Below are 22562 nucleotides of genomic sequence, written 5' to 3'. Positions count from 1 at the left end.
TCGCTTTGAAAGATTTGAAGTTGGTAGCATGAATGAAAAAGAAGGAAAGTGAAATGAAGAAGAATGAAAAAAATGTGTGAAAAAAAAAAAAGAAAAAAAAACGAAGAAAAGAAAAAAAGTTGTTGATTAAGACTCCCGTGCTTATCTTTATTTTTCATGGGGAGTCTATTGATGGTGTGAGCGATGTTTTGCCACAATGGCACTGTTTTGCGTTCTGTATTGAGTAGTGAAGCGGAATGAGTTGATTATTTGGCTATGGTTGCACTAGCTTGGCTTTACCTCCACTTATCCAAATTTATTTTGGCCCTTCTTACCCAATTACCTCTCCTAACATTATATGTAAGTCCTCGGCGTGTGTCTTGGTCCTGATTGGTTGGAATGCATATGTACGGTTAGTAGAAATTGTTTTCATGTTAGCTGCATGCATGTTCTTATTGGTCGAGTTAGGTGAGTGTCTTTACTTCTTTCTATCTCATACAATTATACTCACCTTGTGCTTAATTTGTGTGATGAGTGACCCGTGAGAGTCCGATATATATGAGTCTTGCAAGGTCAACGGTTCAGTAGTTTAACACATTGATTTAACTCGTTTGCACTTTACCCTTTGCTACTTTGTTATTTGTTGCATTAAATTGGCTCGGGTGGACGATTTGTAGCTAGTAAGTTAGTCCCATTCCACTAGCTATCTTTAGTTGCATTTATTGTTTGCTTGGGGACAAGCAAAGGTTTGTTTTGGGGAGATTTGATGCGTGCATTTTATATATGGTTTTTACCCTATATTTCCACGCATTTCTGTGTAACCTATGTAGTATCTAGCTACAAATGCCCCCGAATAGTCTACTTTGGTTTGTCTTGTATTAATTGCAGGAATGAACCGGCAAAGAGCATAATCAAGCCTAAACAAGTCCCATTTTGCATGCATTTTATAAATGGAAGAATTGGAGCCCGGAAATTGTCACTTAAGGATGCGTGAAGTGGTATCGGAAGATGTTTTGAGTTAATCTGCGCTGATAGGATGCTGTTATGCTCGATCGACTAAGATTGGTTGTCAAAACCGGTCGATCGAGTAACTTGGATGTTGAAGACCTTCAAGAGAGTGCTTTAATATGCTCGATCGAGAGTGGTGATTTCTGTGTTCCTCGATCGAATATTCATTTTACTCGATCGAGATGTTTGTCCATTATCTTGCTCTATCGAGTAGTTTATTTCTACACGATCGAGAGCTTTTGTCAATTACACAATCTTTTACTTTATCTTTCGGATATTTTAGGTTGTATCTTAGAATAAATAAGGAGAGGGGGATTGACGGCAGTCACCTGATACTATCTCGTACTCTCTCATCTCTTCTCTTGATACTCTACTCCTTAGACCTAGAACTTGGAACTTTGGAATTCATTCTTGTAACTAGTAATCTCGCTCTTTAAATTTAGTCTTTAATTTATTGCAATTGCTCTCATTCTATTCTCTATTTTCTATATTGTTTTCATTCTTGTTTCTCTGAGTATTCAATTGCTAGTATTTAATTTATGAGTTATCTCCTTATTGGAAGGTTTAATTCAATTGTCCCAATTATTATTGTTAATCCCTTCATTCTCACTATGCTTAACTAATCTCTTATGCTAGGACATAAGGGAGCCATGGTAATTAGGGAGATTATGAACAGGTGATTAGGGCTTGGTATAAATTGGGTCTGTATTGTTAATTATTGCATTTAATAGCGATTAGTTGCTTGAGTCGACGCATTTAGCTAATTGATTTGGTACATCTTGACCTAGATCGAGAGATTGGAAGGGATAAGACTTGCAATGAACATTAGGGCATTCTAATGAGGGTGAAAGCTAAGTTAGTAATGTTTTAGGCGAATAGCGGACCGAGATGACCTTTTCATTACCCTGCAGACCGAGTTTATGCTGACCTAAGACCCTAGATTGGACCTCTTGAAAACCATGGTGAACCGACTGTCCTAGTTGTTTCTCTCTATTTGCCAATCTCTTTAAAGTTTACTTGTTGTTCCTCTTTTGCTCCCTTTCTCTTCTAATCTCTGTAGTTTAGAATAAACAATTAAACCCCCAAGAAACGGTTACTAGACAGACAGTTTAGCATACATTATTCTCATCTCTCTGTGGATTCGATACCCGACTACCTCTACTATATTTTATAGAGACCGGTTGGTTTTATTTTTGATAGGGTTGCGACAACTGTGTCACTACCCACCAACTCATTCATCGCCTGTCCTTCAACCAAACAGCCTGCTCTCGACCCATACCTCCCCAATCGCCACCAATCGGCACACCTTCCTCCACCCCATCGAACCGAACCAAGACCCGCGCCGTTCATTGCCACCAGTATCCACCCCTTTACTGCCACAGTCATCACCTCTGCCCTTATCCTCACCCCTAGGCCTATAGTGTTATATTAGGAATAAATAATTTCTCTGCCTCCTCCGTTCTTCACGTTGTTGTCCCTCCGCATATGCCACCGCCGCTAATTTCATCCACGTCGGGCCGCCATATATCATACTTGTCATTGTCTCTGGTTGCTCAAACAACCTTATTTGCCTTGTTGCTTCGGCAACCGCCACCATGCTAAACATCCACCACAACATGTCATCGCCTTCTCCTTTTCCGCCTCGGGTTCGCCCAGCAACCACCCCTGCCAAAAAGTCGGGTGGTATGACATTCGGCCGTACTGCCGCCGCATCGAAGAGCATGGACGTGTGTTGTGTTTTTGGTCTAATGATATTATTTTTCTTTTAATTTAATTATACTATTGATCTTGCTTCGGCCCTCACAGTTCTGGTGTTTCACGAGTTTGCTTCGGCCCTTGTGCACCAGTTGTTTTGTTTTTTTTATTTAGTCGATGTTTCATAACCTGCCACGGCCCTCGTGCACCTTGACATTAGTTTGTGTGTCACGAGTACCTTCGACTCTCGTGCACAATTAGTATTATTATATGTGGATTCAAATGGCATGATCCTGACACAAGCAAGGCAATCAAAATCCGGTACCGCGTCGACAACGATCAACATGACTCATCTACAACATTCTCATTAACTATCTTTGGTCCAGTCAAAGTGTCTGTTACCTACTGCTTTGACTGAGAGGATGTATTAAAGATATACTAGAATATATTATTAGAGTTAGTTAGGAAAATAAGATAAGGAGAAATATTAAGAGGTATCATAATACTCTCTAATATATTTAGGAAGATTGTTAGAGTAGTCAATAAGACACTCTACTATATATTGTACCCTATATTTCATTAATAGGAATGACGTCATTCAGTTGTCTCCCTTTTATATCGTCTAACATATATCACTATTATCTAATGCAACTTTCTTCTTTTTTCTTAGTGTGCCATCGTTGGCTATGACATTATTCTCTTTATTTGTAGGACAATTATTTCCATAATGACCAGAAGTGCGACAAATTGAACAATTTTTTAATTGTTTTGCTAACTCATTTGCGCTCTTTAGTCCCTTGTTTTTGGGACGTCCCTTGTTTTTCGATTTTGGGGACATAAAATGGTCTCACCATCTATAATATGATCAGTACCCTCAAACTTTTGACTTTCAAGCACTTCGTCATTACTGCGAGATGATTCTTCAAGATTAATATTCTTATTATCATCCATCAATTCTTCATTATTCATATTTTCCATTTCCAAAACGTTGACCATGTCCATATGGCATGTGCTTTGATGATCTTCAAGCTTCCAACGAATCGGCCAGTATATTGAAGGAATATTATGACAGTCGGTTTGGATAAAAACTCGTAATACGTGACGACAAAGTATGCCAAGGAACTCAAATTGTTTACAGCTGCACATTGCGATCTTTCCATCCCAAAAAAATTCTTTGATTTTGACTCCTTTCAGCTTCATGATATCTTACGACAAAGTTATGATCGTCTCTATTAACTAAGACATATTGACTTGCTCTTTGATTTTCATCCTTAAACTTTTGAAAAGTGAATGGAGTAAAGACTTCAGAAGCTTGTCGTTCCAATGGTGATGTAACCCTTAATACTTGCATCTTAGTAATGGCTAACATGTTATCATAAGATTGTTTTTGCATAATTTCTTGAACAACACTGTCAATCTGTAAAATATAAACCCAACGTTTTTCATACAACATACAATATGTGCATTATTAGCTAAAACAATAGTCAAAGCATTAAAGAATTGCGTCAAAATAAAACTAAAACAATAGTCAAGCATTAAAGAATTGCAAAAAGAGTTAGTAGCATACCTGCCTGGCAAGATCACTTAGTGTGTAGTTAGATGAAATAAATCTCTTAATAAAACCATTAATGTAGTTGTTATTCCTCCAAAATAGTAACCCCGAAGATACGTTGGTACCCAAAAATGTTTGATTTCATATAACCCCTTAATGTGCTTATGTGCTTGTTGTCATGCAAATTGTATTTGGCAATTACAAGAGGCCACTGACTCTCAAAATCTTCGATAACTTCTAATTTATAGAGCTTATAGAAATCTTTACACCAGCTCTGGTAGTCATTGCGGAGAATAGACGCAAACCACCCACAAAATTTGTAAGTTATATGCCATATCAATGTTGTCAGGATCGGGATTCTACTTTGGATCGATGGGGAGGGTAGGATCGAATCGGTAGAATCGGATCGTAGAATTGCAAGATTCTACAAACTCACTAAATATAATTTTTTATTTGGTAAAAACATATAATTGAAAATCAAAACACTTATTTATTAATACTTATTCATAAAATATTGGTAATTAATGATTTTAGTATCATTGTATGAACAACTTACACGAAATTTGGGTTTTACGGTGTCATTATATAAAAATATATATTAATTTTTTTATTATGGAATCGGATCGTAGGATCCTATTATGATCTCATCTCTAGAAATTTTCAAATTAATAGGATCGTAAGATTCTACAATTATGATAGAATCGTAGGATCCAGGATCGGTCAAGCATTTTTGGATCGTAAAATCGTAGAATCGTTGGATCGAATCGCGATTCTGACAACAATGTGCCATATACAAAAACAATGTTTAGTAAATGGCAACTTTGTGGCTATTGCTTCCTTCATCCATGATCTTGATCTGTTATTATTGTTTTTGTTGTTATTTTCATTACTGCTACAAACGTCTACAAAAAATACCATTTTTTCTGAAGAGGTTATATAGGTACTACCAACTGATCACCAAATCCAAAATTAAGAGTTGGCATAAAAATAAATGTGTACATAAAAAAGGAAACAACTACTCCATATATTAACGAAACCAAACTGAGTAAAGAGATATCAAAATATGTAGCAAGATTAATGCCATGATTATTATGGCTATAAGGTACGTATAGCATTAGAAGTAAAATAGTAGTAAGCATGAGTAAAGAGATATCAAAATATGTAGCAAGATAAATGCAATGATTATTATGGCTATAAGGTACGTATAGCATTAGAAGTAAAATAGTAGTAAGCATTAGAAGTTAAATTTAATGTAATGCTATAAGGTACGTATAGCATAAAACTTACGTTCATTAGCCATTGAAATGTTGATGTCGTTTCATTCCGAAGGAGAGCAAAACCAAACAATACCGTTTTCCCATGATTATTAACTCCAACAAATATTCCACAAGGCATGCCATATATGTTAATCTTGTATGTCGTATCAAAAACAACATCTCTGTATCTTTCATACCATTCAAAACATAGAGCAGGACACCAAAAAATGTGCTCTAATTTTTTTTCTTGATCAACCATATAAACATACCTGAAGTTGGGATTTTTTTCTTTGAAAGATTTTTAAAAATCTAATAGATTCATAGCATCATTTTCTTCAACTTTTCCCTTGGTTCGGCAAAAAAGGTTACGAACATCTCTTTCAAGAAACGGAAGTTCCCCATGCTTTACTTTTTTTTCAAGTTCAAGAATGCGAATAATTTGACGGACTGTGAGCCCTGCATCTTTTAGAAAAAGTATAGGATTCTCATCCTCAGAACATATGTTACGGTTAACGGGAAGAAAACGGGTTTGTGATGGAGAAATTAGGTTATGATTATGGCTGGTTACAATTGTTGTCATATGCCATTGATTAGGAAAAAATTCATTATAATACCGCCATTTTATCCGCATATGAGCATTGCACTTACATTTGGAAGACATTCTATTTCTCTGCTCTTTGTCCAGATTGATTGCTTTTAACGGTTGACTTCTACCACGATGACAAAAAAGTCTCGCCTAACAATTCTCCCGCCTTTGTTTTGGGTGCGATCTCTTCGAATACTAAAACCGTGATGACGTACACAAATGCTACTATATGACAGGACAGTCGTATACCTATCAAAAATAACCAACTGGCTCTAACTAATATAGCTAGGGAAGTCGGGTCGATCTCCACAGGGAGATGGAAAAATGTCAGCTTTATCTAAGTTCGCCACGGTAACCAAATTGGAGGGTTTTAATTAATTGATTGTTCTAAACTAATGAGAGTAAGGAAGAGAATAAAGCAGAGAAAAAGGATTAAGCAGATAGAGAAAACAGCTAAGACAGACGGTTCACCATGATCATTCGGTCAAGTAATCTAGGACTCAGGTCAATGCAAGTATGGTCTAAGGAGTAGTGAATATCTCCTTTCGGTCTCAATTCGCCCTAAAGCACAAATAGCTTAGCTCTCGCCCTCACTATAGTACCCTATTGTTCGCTACTAGTCTCACCCCTTCCAACCTTTCGGTGCAGGTCAAGGTCTACTATGATTTAAATACCTAATTGCGTCGACTCAATTAGACAGATACAGAGTAATGCAGCATTTAACAACGAGGACTACACCAGCATTAACCTAATAAATCGATTACTATCCCTTCATAATCATGGATCCCCTTTAGTCTTAGCAAAAGGGAATTAGCTATGCATCAACAACAACATGTAGATAATATGAATTAAACATGATAGCAAAACTAGTGAGGATTGAAATAGAGTAATGATGAAGATAATAAAAGAAAGATAGAAAAATAATAGTAAATATGATTAAGGAATTTAAGGAGGAATAATAATACCAATCGCAAATCCAAATCCGAGTAGCAAAGTGTAGAGGAAAAGAGAAAAGGAATTAACAGTAGGAAATTCTAGAGTAAAAGTGTATGAGAGGAGTTATGCAGTCTACTGTATTAGTAGCATACGAAATTACTTCTCCAAACCTAATCCATAGCCTAATTACAAAACCCATACGAAAATAGGCGGAAAAACTCTATTACAGGCTAAATCACTCGATCGAGTGGAAATAAACCACTCGATCGAGCAACTGAACGTCAAACCCCTCGATCGAGTGGAAATATACCACTCGATCGAGTATCTCCTTGCAAAGTCTTCTCGTTTGAATAATCGAACTGCTCGATCGAGTAACCTTCAGTAAGTAAAGCATTCGATCGACTAGAAAAGTAGTCGATCAAGCTATTTTGGCACGTAGAAATTATAACACCTTCCGAAACCAGCTCACGCGTTTTCAAAGTGATAGATTCCAAGCTCCGGCTCCTTGTTCTCCATAAATGCATGCAAATGGGACGAATTTAGGCTCGATTTAGCTCCTCTTTGGTTTATTCCTGCAATTTACATAAAACGAACAAAAGTAGAATATTCGGGGGTATTTGTAGCCAGATGCTACATAAATAATGCAGAAATGCATGTAAAAATGAGGTAAAAACCTTATATAAAATACACGCATCAAATCTCCCCAAACCAAACATTTGCTTGTCCCCAAGCAAATTATGAATGCAACTAAGAATAAACAGTGGAACGGGACCAACACATCAGCTACAAATCACCCACCAAAACCAGTTTAATGTAACAACTATCAAAGTGGCAAACGATAAGTGCAAACGAGTTAAATCAATGTTTCAAACTTACTGAACCGTCGACCTTGCAAGACTCAAAATATATCGGACTCTCACGGGTCGCTCATCACTCAAAATCAGGCACAAGGTGAGTATATATGTGAAAGATAGAAAGAAGTAAAGACACTCACCTAACTCAACCTATAAGAACATACATGCAGTTAACATGAATAAAGTCTCTACAACCGTACATATGCATTCCAACCATACTAATGACCAAGACACATGCCGAGGACTTACATTTGGGTAAGTGAGGTAATGGGTAAGAAGGGGCTAAGATGAATTTGGATATGTGGGGTTAGTAGCCAGGCTAGCAACAACGAATCAAAATATGAACTGCATCCCAACTTCGTACTCAATATAATAAAGCAAAACAGCGCAAAATCCATGCACTCAACTCACGAAACACCAATACTTGTCAACTCCCCAGAAGATTTAAGTAAAACGTGGGAGTGAGAATCATCCGTACAACTTCTCAATTTTTTTTTCTTTTCTCATATGATTTTCCTTTCTTTTTCTTTTTTTCATATTTCCATTTTTTTTTCATTCTTTTCTTTTTTTCTTTCATTTTCATCCATCAGTTTTTCTTTATTCCCTTCAATTCTTCCACCATCTTCTGAAATCAGATAAAGATAACCAAAATGCAGTAGAACATTCCAAATAGCTACTCATCACTAGCTCGGTTAGGGTAGGAAAAATTATAGATAGTAGCTAATAGGCCAAAAAGGCAATTTGGCTATGTGAGGCTCATGGGTAGAATGAAATAAAGGGGAACTGCCTCTCCTAACATGTGTCACCATCCACAGACCGAATACATACAGGTATTAAGAAGACTAGACTCATGCTTATGCAAATTGATGTTACATGTCTTAAAGAGAGCACTACTCACATCCTAAATGAAACCGGTCATGAATGTCACCAGTTTATAAAGCTTTAACCTCAGAATGTAATGTAGCTTGCCGATATATGAGTGAAGTCTATTCGTTCAGATAAGAGAGAATAAAAAACTCGTAGATCATGCACATAATCATGCCAACTAAATGTCAAGGAAATGCAAGGCTAAACTAAGGGTTCAATGTAGCGTCAAAGTTCAAACGTTCCGACTCAAAGTAAACGTGAAAATTTTTGAATTTTATGATTTTTTGAATAAAAAACGACAATGCATGCGAAAAATAATGAAACGCGCAAGCAAGCGAAAATGCAAGAAAACATGCAGATACAGATATGGATGCATAGCTCCCCAAACCAAACCGTACAATGCCCTCATTGTACCAAAAATAGGAAAGAAATGCAAACTGGGGAGAAAAGGATAAGCGGAGTCGGAATACTTACAGAACGTCATGAAGAAGCACCTCCCCAAACTGACCATGAACATGGGAGGTCAAAGAATGTCAGGCAGTAGCTCCATAGATGCAAAGTAGCAGCTGGAAGACGTAACTACTCGATCGAATAGGTAGGAATAACTCGATCGAGTGAACTGGTGTCTGGAAGGACTCGATCGAGTAAACGTGATTATGCGGCTGGTCGATCGAGTATATATATCACTCGATCGAGTGAATATTGACCCAAAAGTGCTCGATCGAGTAGGAAAACTACTCGATCGAGCGCTGTAACCTGCAGAACACGCATGAAAGACAAGAAGAGTATATAGAGTGCGTAAAATAGTGTCTAAAGTTCAACATAAAGCTAAAGAAAAATAAAAAGTTCAACAAAAATGTAATAAAACAGTCCGGGCTGCCTCCCGAAGAGCGCAGGTTTAAAAGGTCCCGCACGACCTTTCTGGCATCAATTAACTGGCGCGTCAAGCTCGTCGAAGTACAAGACTTCAACACGATTGTCTGCTTCATTTGCCTCGTAGTAATTCTTCACATATTGCCCATTCACCTTGAACCTACTACCTTCGGAATCTTCGAGCTCCATGGATCCAAATTTGTAACAGCCGTCACCCTATAAGGACCACTCCACATAGACTTAAGCTTGCCAGGAAATAATCGCAATCGGGCATTAAACAGCATCACCTTTTGCCCAACATGAAACTCCTGAAGTAGAATTCTTTTGTCATGCCATCTCTTCGTCTTTTCCTTATAAATGCGCGAGCTATCATAGGCATTAAGCCTAAATTCTTCCAACTCATCTAGCTGCAAAAGACGATTCTGACCACACAACTGAGGATCAAAGTTAAGCTCACGAATTACCCACCAAGCCTTACATTCCAATTCAACAGGTAAGTGACATGATTTTCCATAAACTAGCCTATAAGGTGATGCACCAATTGGTGTCTTAAAGGCAGTTCTATAGGCCCACAACGTGTCTTCTAATTTAAGACTCCAGTCCTTCCGTGATTTAGAAACTACCTTAGACAAGATCTCTTTCAGCTCGCGATTAGAGACCTTAACCTGGCCACTAGTTTGGGGATGACACCCCAAACCACGCCGGTGTTGGACACCAACTTTAGACAGAATAGAAGTTAGTTTCTTTTCTTTAAAGTGCATTCCCCCATCACTAATGACGACCCTAGGGACACCAAATCGGGGAAATATGACCTTTTTAAACATTTTTATCACGGTCTTGGCATCACAATGAGGTGAAGCAATTGCCTCAACCCATTTCGGCACATAATCTACAGCCACTAAAATGTACCTGTTACCTTTACTAGACGGGAACGGTTTTGGAAGTCAATGCCCCAGACATCGAAAACCTCAACCTCTAAGATACCGTTTTGTGGCATCTCATATCTCTTTGAAATGTTCCCTGATCGTTGGCAAGCATCACAAGCTGAGACAAAAGACTTATTCTTAACCACAGTAGTCCCTCCTTTCTTCGGGACTACCTGCACTGGACTCGCTCATTTAGAATGACCAACGGAATAAATAAAACATGCGTCAAGCAGCTTCATTACCTCAGCCATCACAATATCCTGCATCTTCTGGTTCAGCCGGCGCTGACCCTGTCTGCAAGGTTTGTGATCTTCCTCCAGCTCTATCATGTGCATACAAATATCGGGACTAATCCCCTTGATATCGTCCAATGAATAACCCAATGCTTTCCTGGTTTTCTTAAGCACAGCTAACAAGGAAGTCAGCTGATCATTATCAAGCTTAGCACTAACAATGACTGGATATTGCTCAATATCGTCTAAGAAAACATATTTTAGATGAGAAGGATGAGGCTTACGCTCCGGTACCTTTACCTCAATGGAGCAAAGAGTGCTAATCATCTGTTCCACTTGCTCTCCCTCAGCGTCGGTGACTTCACGCTCATCTAATTCATCTATAAGAAAATCCATCACAACGTCATCGTCATCTGGGCTATCTGCACACTCATCCAAAAGCATAAGAGCTTCTAGTGGGTCCTTCATGAAGGAACCCGACCAAAAGTCGTAAATAGACTCGTCAATAATATCAACCGAATAACAAGTATCCTCTATCATTGGCCGAGCCAAAGTATTAGGCAGACTGAAAGTGATCGCGTCATCCCCTACTGTAAGAGTAAAACGCCCGTGTTTGACGTCAATAACGGCCCCAGCTGTACAAAGGAATGGTCTTCCTAAGATAATTGGGGTCCGGGTGTCCTCAGCTATATCTAAAACAATGAAATCCACTGGTATAAAGAGCTTGCCTATTTTCACAGGCACGTCCTCTAAGACACCTAAGGGTCTCCTAAACGATCTATCAGCCATCTGTAGGGTAATGTTAGTCACTTTTAGATGACTCATATTCAATTTCTTGCAGACAGATAGGGGCATGACACTGACGTTGGCTCCTAAATCACAAAGAGCCTTATCAATAACCACATTGCCTATAATACAGGTAATAGAGAAGCTACCCGGGTCTTTCATTTTAGGGGGAGCCTTATTCAAAAGTAAATTACTAGACTCTTCCATAAATAAAACCGTCTCAAATTCACTTAGCTCTCTCTTACGCGTCACAATATCCTTCATAAACTTAGCGTAAGTAGGTACCTAGGTAACAAGTTCGATAAAAGGGACAGTTACCTAAACGTTCTTCACAACTTCCACAAACCTACCGTACTGTCGCTCGATCTTTGCGTCCTTCAGACGACCTGGGAAGGGTACTCTGGTAGCAATGAGCGGACTCGCGACTTTCTCTTTACCTTTATCAGTGCGTGACGTCTCCACAGTAGGGGAAGATGACAGGATAGTGGAATTAGATAGTAAAATAGGGTCTCCGCTGCTTCTGGTACTCGATCGAGCACTTTTACCACTCGATCGAGTGGTTTCAGATTGGCTTTTACTCGATCGACCACTTTCTTCACTCGATCGAGTGATCTCTTTTTCAGGTTTACTCGATCGATCATTCTTATCACTCGATCGAGTGATTTCCTCACCAATTTTACTCGATCGACCATCAGCAATTTGGGCACTACTCGATCGACCATAATTATCACTCGATCGAGTGATGGGATGAATTATTTCGCTCGATCGAGTAGATTGTTCACTCGATCGAGTGTCTGGGCAACACACAACAAGGATTTCGTCCAAAAACTCATCCATATCATCTTCCGGGGTATCTTCAGTTGTTGAAACCCCGTCTTCTGGTACTTTTGGCCCCTCATGAGTGAGGCCAACTTGGAGATTCGTTGCACTAACTGGATCGCATGTCGGTAGAAGGATGGCTTGGTCTTTCGCGAGTGTTAACTGCGCGACTTACTCTCTCAACTCCACTATGACAGTTTCATTCCTATTGCACTTCTCCCCAAACAGTTGTGTTAAATTCAACATCAAGGATTTCAGTTCGGCAATTTCCTCATTTGCAGAAGAGGAGATCGGTTGCGGCACTGGCGTAGAAAGAGTAGAGACATTCTTCATTTCTTCATACAGTTGAGAAAAAGGGACTCCTTGCTTGTGTTTCTGATAAGCAAGGACGCGCTCTATACTCGCCAGACACTCAATAGGGTCATGACCTTCCATGCCACATCTACCACATAGCTCCACATGCTCAGTAATTGAACAAAACTGGGTGATTTCACTCACAACTTTCGTAATCTCCACTTTACCTAGACTTTTGCTAGGACTTTCCACTGCAGCTGTAGCCAACTCGTTAACTTGCTCACTATCTCGGGGATTTCCATATTCTAAAACACGAATGGCCATCTCTTCAATAAGGCACCACCCTTGATCATCTTCAACATTCTTCGTGAATCTCCCCTTAGCTACACTATCTAAAATAGCTCTTTGGTTTCGATATAACCCGTTGTAGAACTGGGTACAAAGGAACCAACGTTTGAGACCATGGTGAGGCACAGAACGGACGAGCTTCTTGAACCTCGCCCGCGTCCCATCCAAATCTTCAGTAGGTAGTTGTTCAAAAGAAGTAATCTAAGCTCTCAAGTCATTAGTGCACTGCGGTGGGAAATATCACCTCTAAAAGGCCAAAGCAAGGGAATTCCAGTCGGTTACACCGGCTGCCTCCCTATCTAGATCTCTCAACCATTCCTGGGCATCATCAGCTAAAGAAAAGGGAAAAAGAGCTCCCTTCACTTTGTCCTGTCCAGCAGCAAGAGGAATGGTAGAGCAATACTCCGTAAACAACTCTATATGCCTGCATGGATCTTCTTCAGGTACCCCCAAAAAGAGATTTCTCTCGACCAGCTGTATGTAAGATGGGTGGATTCCAAAGGTTCCCGAATTAGTAATGGGTAATAAGAAACCTTTTGGAAGGGAATCCACATTCGGCTCTGAATGGTTGGCTATATTCGGCATTCTGGCAAATAGAATTTACAAAGCAAAACAGAAGACCTGCAAAACTAATCAAAAACTTTGCATAAATGAGATCAGTCTCAAGGAATAAATTCCTTGAGACGAGAAACAAACTTAAATAAAGCAACAAAATTGCGCCACCTCCCCGGCAACGGCGCCAAAATTTGACAGGGCAGTCGTATACCTATCAAAAATAACCAACTGGCTCTAACTAATATAGCTAGGGAAGTCGGGTCGATCTCTACAGGGAGATGGGAAAATGTCAGCTTTGTCTAAGTTCGTCACGGTAACCAAATTGGGGGGTTTTAATTGATTGATTGTTCTAAACTAATGAGAGTAAGGAAGAGAATAAAGCAGAGAAAAAGGATTAAGCAGATAAAGAAAATAGCTAAGACAGACGGTTCACCATGATCATTCGGTCAAGTAATCTAGGTCTCAGGTCAATGAAAGTATGGTCTAAGGAGGAGTGAATATCTCCTTTCGGTCTAAATTCGCCCTAAAGCACAAATAGCTTAGCTCTCGCCCTCACTATAGTACCCTATTGTTCGCTACTAGTCTCACCCCTTCCAACCTTTCGGTCCAGGTCAAGGTCTACTATGATTTAAATGCCTAATTGCGTCGACTCAATTAGACAGATACAGAATAATGCAGCATTTAACAACGAGGACTACACCAGCATTAACCTAATAAATCGATTACTATCCCTTCATAATCATGGATCACCTTTAGTCTTAGAAAAAGGGAATTAGCTGTGCATCATTATTGAACTAACAACAACAACATGTAGAAAATAGGAATTAAACAGGATAGCAAAACTAGTGAGGATTGAAATAGAGTAATGATGAAGATACTAAAAGAAAGATAGCAAAATAACAGTAAATATGATTAAGGAATTTAAGGAGGAATAATAATACCAATCGCAAATCCAAATCCGAGTAGCAAAGTGTAGAGGAAAAGAGAAAAGAAAGCAACAGTAGGAAATTCTAGAGTAAAAGTGTATGAGAGGAGTTACGCAGTCTACTGTATTAGTAGCATACGAAATTACTTCTCCAAACCTAATCCATAGCCTAATTACAAAAGCCCATATGAAAATAGGCGGAAAAACTCTATTACAGGCTAAATCACTCGATCGAGTGGAAATAAACCACTCGATCGAGCAACTGAACGTCAAACCCCTCGATCGAGTGGAAATAAACCACTCGATCGAGTATCTCCTTGCAAAGTCTTCTCGTTTGAATACTCGAACTGCTCGATCGAGTAACCTTCAGTAAGTAAAGCATTCGATCGACTAGAAAAGTAGTCGATCAAGCTATTTTGGCATGTAGACAATATAACACCTTCCGAAACCAGCTCACGCGTCTTCAAAGTGATAGATTCCAAGATCCGGCTCCTTGTTCTCCATAAATGCATGCAAATGGGACGAATTTAGGCTCGATTTAGCTCCTCTTTGGTTTATTCTTGCAATTTACATAAAACGAACCAAAGTAGAATATTCGGGGGTATTTGTAGCCAGATGCTACATAAATAATGCAAAAATGCGTGTAAAAATGAGGTAAAAACCTTATATAAAATACACGCATCACTATACAACCTGTTGTACAAGAGAATTATACAACCATAGCAAATCTAATCGAGCTTTTGTGTATTTTTTTCGACCTTTTATAAGATTTGATTTATATTTAAAATTTTTAATGTCAAAATTAAAATCTAATTGATATTATATATACACTATTCATATGTTTCAATATAATTTTTTAAAACCAAGATTTTTATAATGGAACTCAGATTCTTTCAAATAAAGCTCGTAATGTATAAGTCTAAGCTTGAATAATTCATTATAAAGCTCATATTATTTTCTATACAACCAATACAACTACTTGTATAGTCTACTTACTGATAATTTTGGTAGTGAACGAATGCTTCTTCTTCACTAAAAAATGTTGGACCGACAAATGGCTCAAATTTTTCGACTTCTACAGGTTGTGTTTGAATGGAGGTATGTAAAACATTTTCAATAAGTGATGTAGTTTCATGCTCATTTGTTCGCAAATTATTAAGATCAAACATTTTTTTTACATGAATCTAACTTGCCGCTTTGATCTCAGTAAATTTTTTTTTTTTTTTTTTTTTTGAAAATGGCGAGCTTAGATAAAAGGATATCAAAATAGTCGATTACATCAAAGGGGCGGGTCTGGGGACAATAGCGTACTTGCCAATACAAAGTCTTTAGTACAAAGCTCGACTACAAAAGGTGGGGCGGAATCCCACTTAAAACAACCATTAAGCATGCCGGAGTCCAAGACGGAGAAGTGAGCAATAGCATCCGCGACACGATTGGCTGATCTTTTCTCAAATACAAGCTTCAAATGGGGTGAGTCCTTCAATAGTGCCCTACACTAGAGAATTATGTTAGCATAGGGACCACAAGGTGTGTGTGTCCTTACAATATAATTTGCAACATTAATACAATCGGAAGCAACAAAGACGTTATTTGTTTAAAGACAAGACCATTGCAAGCCCTCCCTTATAGCGAACACTTCACATAAGAAAGAATTCGGTGAAAACGAATGGGTAGACCAACCAATGATCCAAGAACCAAGATTATCTCTAGTGACACACCCCAAACTAGCACAAGAAGAGGGAGAGGAGAAAGCCGCATCAACGTTGGTCTTTAACCAACCAAGCGGGGGGGGGGGGGGGGGCTACTAGGGTAGAAAGAGGCATCTTGCGGGAGAGAGGATGGGGGGGAGACACGGTCAGTGGCGTACATCCAGGCCGAAGCTTGGGCAAACACTGATGCGTGCTTCATTTATACATTTTATCTTGACATTTTGCACACATTTCTATGCCATTTTGAGTAGTGTAAGCTACTATTCTCCCTTCTTTTGGTTACTTTGGGTCGTATTATGTTTCATGTAGGTTGTTGACCCAAGAGGTGAAGAATGAGCCCAAACCCGTCCCCGGAGTTGCACTTTGGATACTAGTGAAGTTAGAGCTCGAAAACGATCGTCTTGGAATGCGTGAGGCTGCAAGGAAGAACATGAGGCTTATGCTGAACGTGGCTGTTTTCTGGAAAAGTCGATCGACCTGTCTTCTAGTCGATCGACTAAGGTGAAGTTTTGCTAAGGAGAATTTAGACGATCGACTAAATTCAAGACCAGACCATGTTTACTTAATTAGTTAATTCGGCCCATTAGTTGTTTAATTAATAAATATTAGCTATGTCTTTATAAAGAAAAACTAAGAACAATTTTAGGTCATCTTTTCATACTGTTAAAAACACTTTACACGTTACTTTGCTTTTGGAATTCGGATCTGAAAACTTGTAATCATACCTCTTTCATTTGGTAATTTAGTTAACCTTTCGTTCTTCAATTATTATTTTCTCTTATTCGTTTTACTCTTCCTTGTCTTACATTTATCGTATGCTTGATCATTATTTACATCTTATTATCATGTTTAATTTAGTTATCATTATTATTGATAATTTCATTTATTCGATCATGAGTAGCTACTTTATTCATGCTAGGATTTAGGGGATCCATGGTTGCGTAACGGTATTTAATTAGGTTATTAGATATGGAATAATTATTTGTTTGAATTGTTAATCGTAGCAATTAATTCTTATTTAATTAGTTGAATGTATGCGACTAGTTATTTAATCTGGTAAACTCCGACCTAGATCGAGAGATTGGAAAGAGTGAGATTTGGTACGGACAATAGAATACTTTAAATAGAGCGAGAGCATATTAAAAAGTTTATAGGTTGATTAGTGGACCGAGAGGACCTTATCACTGCCCTTCAGACCATAATTTGACCAGTCTTTGACCTTACCTTTGAACGCCGTTAGACCATGGTGAACCAACAATCCTAGCTATCTCCCCCTTATATTTTCAGACTCGATTTCTACGCTTTATTTCTTTACTTTTTGCTTCTTTAGTTTAGTTATCAAACAAATCAATCCCCCAAACTTGTTACTTAGACATATGAGATTTAGCGAATAGACCAACTTGCCTCGCTGTTGATACGATCCTGACTACCTCTATTACGTTAGTTTAGGCCAGTTGGTTTATCTTTGATAGGTGTGCGATTTAGCTAATCAAACACCGTGTCACATAACTGGCGAGGGTAAAGGGGGGCAGTAGAGGAGAAGGTTAGGTCATAGGGCCTCTGTCGGAGGCGCCAGATGAGGAAGGAGAAGAAGGTACTCAAGGTGGGATTAGTGGAGGTACAATTATCAAAGATCCACTGCTTAAGATCGGAAGTAAAAAAAGATTGGCTGACATTGAGAATGCACCAGACACTAGAAGCAAAACTACAGTCACGAAGAACATGTATCAAGTAACCACAAGTCCACTCAAACAAGACTACAAGAAAATCACTCGAAGTCGCCACCTCGATCCTTCTCCATCTCCTCATCTCCTCCTCCTCCTGATGTGTCGGCTCCTGACGTGCCTCCTTTGGTGGTCGCTCCCGTGCTGGGGTCCCCTCCTGCTCTCCATGGCGCTAGACATCCGTAGGGATAGCTCTCCGAAACTCCCCATATGGTCGGGTCCACTCCGTAGGAGTGAAAAACTCCACTATCGTTCCCCACGTCGCGCCACCAAATCGGTTGGGCAAAGTTTGTTCCACACCCTGCATATAGGCCATCTCATGGAGGTTCTAGAGCACTAAGGTGTTGGACACCCTCTCCGTGAGCTCTCTCACCTGCATCTGGGGGCTAAAAGAAGACGGGTAGCTGGGATACTGATACCAGGGTGGACTGGGCTGTACTAGCTGGGACTCTCCGACCAACTCTCTCACTCTCCTGGAACCTCTCCCCACTATGGGTACCTGGTCCTCTGGTCTAGCGTGGTCTCCCCAGACCGGCTCAGGCATCTCCTCCAAAGCGTCATCCATGATCAGGTATGTCTGACGGGTAGGGGCGGGCTCATCATCATCCGAGTCCGATGCAACCGAAGTCGCAGTCAACGGCTCAGTCACTGGAAGATGGCCCGGGTCGGGTACTCTATTCCAATTCCTACCTCTCACCCTCCAAGCTAACCCAACATCAGCCAACACCCTCAGCCACTTATGAAAGATGAAGTAGGCCCTGGTCATAGTGGGAACAACCGGAACCAAAGGTTTGAGAGCCGAAGAGGCCTCAAAACTAGTCAACCTCTCTACTAGGCGGGTGGCAATAGCACCACATATGAGGTAACGGGTTGGAGACTTAGCCATCAAGGCCAAACTAGCACACACGATGGTTGGGGCACTGTAAGCAATGCACTCCACTCGGGTGGGTTTCAGGTAAGCAACCAACAACATGACCTTCTGTGAGTTGAGCTTAGTCACATCTTTCCTATCAGAGCAAACAGGTCAGGGCTCGAAGAAAGATCTTCAAAGTCACATGCTGAACGTCATTAATCAGCATGTTACTCGAAGTTGGGGCAGGTCTACCAGTGAATGAAGGCATGTAGCCACTGGCACCACACTCAGTTGGGACATCTCTAAGATATCCCTTCTTGGCTCGTGAAAGCCTAAGGTGATCGGCGAACTGGTCCAGGGTAAGGTAAAAACTAGTGTTCATCAACCGAAAACCTACCATCTTCTCCGCCACATCATAAGAGAAGGCACTCATGAACCCTAAGTTCAAAAAGGCATAAGAATGTTTCCTCGAGTGATATAGCCCCTCCAAACCCAGAGTCTCAAAGATATGCCGGACATCTGCCTCTATTTTCAGATCCTCCAAACTACCCGTGTCTATGCACCTAGTGGGTCTCATGCGATGACTCATCAACTCTACAAAAACATGTCATTGCTTAAAATCAGCAAAGATTACCGTAGGGTAGTCAGGAACTAGTGGAACAGTAGGCCCCTAACTTCCCTCCCCTACCTCAGGCTCAGCAGCGCATGACCTCTTGCTTTGGCGGGTTGCAGCTGCAGCTCTCGACATCTGTTTCAACATGGTTTTAGCCACACATCAAGTTTTACAATATCAAAGGAAGCTTTCCAAAGGATTCATGTGGAGAAAAACAACAATTAAAGTGGATTTATTCGCCGAAATAAGTAAGATTTTGAGATAAAACAAGAATTTTTCCCTTCCCTTTACTTTTATAATTTTATGGAAAGATGGTTTCAAATCTCCAAAATACCAAGGTTTCACAAATGGTAGAAGTATTTGGACCTTAATCTCTCAAAATAAACTTCACAAATTGATCATTATCACAAAAATTGAGGCAAAGTTTCAGTTTTGGGCACTTTTAAGACGAAGCATTAAGACGAAATTTTGGATGAGATTAACCAAAATCAAGCACTAAACATGATATTAGTAGCATTCCCTACTCTATTTTGACCCTTAAAGATGCAAAAGATGAAAAAAAAATTAAATTTTAAGAGTAAACCCTAGAAAATTCCGTTCAGATATAGTCACAAATTGGTTCAATTTTTGCAATTTCTAAAATTAATAACAATAATACAAGGTGATTTCTATCAAAATTTAGCAATTATAATACAAAAACTTTGGGTATAAAACCGAAATTCCAGAAAATTCCAACACTAACATGCCTCAAATTGATTTAAAATCAAAGAAGAGAAGTAGAAATTTACCTTAATAAGTTTGCAAATGGAATGAATAAATGAACTAGGAGGATTCAGGAGGAAACCAAACAGAAATTCACCAAAGTTTTATAAGGAGAGAAATTTTTATGAAGGTTTTTTTTTTATTTAGGTTTTTGAATGTGGTAAATAACAAGAAGAATAAACGAATTGGGGTTTATAAGCCCCGATAAATTTTTAAGAGCCCGTGTTATTGTAGCAGGGGTACTCGATCGAGTATCTAAGGTACTCGATCGAGTAGCCTCTACTCGATCGAGTTGAGGTTGCTCGGTCGAGTTTTGACGCTGGCAGAATAAGGATGGATTCTGTTTTCTACCAAACTCGATCGCGTGACCCTCTTGCTCGGTCGAGTAAGGCTTACTCGGTCGAGTAGTCCCTTGTACTTGGTCGAGTAAGTCAAAATAAGCGACAAAATATTACGAATTCGGTGTGTCGTTCCTGCAAAACAACAAATCGTTCGGAGTCTAAGGTATACTTAGAACTCATCGCTAGTTATTCCATACGATTACTATCGATTAACATTACCTTTCATATAATACGATTGCCGCAATCAAACATTACTACTCCTATTCTACTACATTCCCAACAACATACAATTCAATCCGGCCATGACATACTTTAACTCACATATCTAATTATGACAATAACAATTTTCTACTCATACTTTTGCATTTCAATTATACACACAACAAGCTCTTAAATTCACATGTGTTCATATCAATTATGGCATTCCACTTATCCACATATTAAATTTTACAACACTACCTTGCATGTTCATGTAATCGATCAATAAGGCAAACTTGAAAACACTAATGGAAAAAATCCCTATTGCATCAGTTGTTGAGGGTCTTTTGCGTCGGTTATTGACTGACGTATATCGAGGGGTCGTATTTGATATGCGTCAGTTTTGGATCCGACGCAAAAAGTTCATTATTTGCGTCAGTTATGACTTAAAAACCGACACAAAAAAACATCATTTGCGTCAGTTCTAACTGTAGAACTGACGCAATTAATATGTAAAACCGACGCAAATGTTGAACAATTTCTGTCAGTTCTGTATAGAACCGATGCATTTTCTTTATCTTTTTGCATTATTTGTTAATTGAACTGATGCATTTGATATTTTGTTTTAGCAAAAATTCGTTTCCCACATTTGCGTTATTTCATTCAAGAACCAACGCAATTTATCAATACATTTTTTTATATATATATATAAATTTACTGCCGAACAACAATTTCGGCAACACCTCCCTATAAAACTTACAAACCGAACACCAAAACTTAAAAACCTACAACAAGAAATCCAACCAACCACGAATACATCACATGTAAAACAACATTATATCTTCTTCAACCCAACAACGTTCCAAATACAATCCAAAGTAAAAATAATCTCACAAACATCTTAGTTACTAAGCTAATCTATACTAAATGTTCTATAAACATCTAGTCAACTTACATAAAACTATATATCAATCCGAACTCGATGCCACAAACCTAACACAACTTAACGTCTCAACCGGACATACTCGTGTCAAGTCAATAGTGCTCGATCGGAGTAGTAGAAAATACATAGATCACCTGGCAACCCTCTGCTCTAAAGGCCTTGACCCTCTCCTGGAATATCCAATTTGCCCGATAGCCAAGTATAGACCAGGTCAAAAAAATAGTCATTGAGTAATGCACTTTTGATCTTGGGATGCACTCGCGGTTCAATACTGAGGTTGGAGAACCTGCATACAGACCACAATAGTGATTGGCAGATTTAAAACAGGTGAGATCATGATATTTTTATTGGACTAAGGTCCAGAAGATAGAAGATTTGTGAGATACAATTCAAAGTGACAAAGGGGCGCGAGTGCTTCAAAATCATAGAATTACCTTAACTGAATGAGGAAAATGATTGATCAATTATCCTGCATAAAACATTAACAGTTGAACATCACCAGTAAATGAAGCCATTAAAAAAATTGATGTCATTCAGAACTGTATATGATGCTATTGTTAATAGTTAATACTGCCTGATAGGAGATACATTAAGAATATGTCTTATACATACTACGAGTGTACAAGACATATTCCATAATAAACAACAATAATGAACAGCAGGGCAGCATGACTACAAATTTAAAATGGAGAAGCAAAAGATAGATATAATGTATACAAAATCGGAAGGAACACGAATCTATGATGACAGATCAGAGCACCCATTAAAAGGAATTGTGACTGAAGCTAACAATCTCGAACTTTTATTCTCCAGAGATGTGCAGTAACTGCGCTAAACATCCCTTTATCAACACCATCAATCCAGTGCTTCACCTTCAAGTATTTTAGGAATTTTACATCAAAAGCTATATAATATTCATCAATT

The 22562-nt window shown here is 39.0% G+C and overlaps 1 long non-coding RNA gene and 1 pseudogene across 1 annotated transcript; both read right to left on the bottom strand.

The window, feature by feature from the left end:
- Nucleotides 1-3304: 3304 nt before the first annotated feature.
- On the bottom strand, nt 3305-12988 carry LOC141630666 (protein FAR1-RELATED SEQUENCE 11-like; annotated as a pseudogene).
- Nucleotides 12989-21522: 8534 nt separating this feature from the next.
- On the bottom strand, nt 21523-22158 carry LOC141626810 (uncharacterized). The gene is made up of 2 exons (XR_012536399.1): nt 22073-22158; nt 21523-21924 (listed from the first exon to the last, which is right to left on the bottom strand). It is a non-coding gene; the product is annotated as an uncharacterized LOC141626810 (long non-coding RNA).
- Between the last annotated feature and the right edge of the window lie 404 nt (nt 22159-22562).

Source organism: Silene latifolia, chromosome Y (assembly GCF_048544455.1).
Source record: "Silene latifolia isolate original U9 population chromosome Y, ASM4854445v1, whole genome shotgun sequence".
Taxonomy (NCBI): Eukaryota; Viridiplantae; Streptophyta; class Magnoliopsida; order Caryophyllales; family Caryophyllaceae; genus Silene; species Silene latifolia.
The sequence above is the reverse complement of the archived record's forward strand: the minus strand, read 5'-3'. Positions and strand labels throughout refer to the sequence as shown.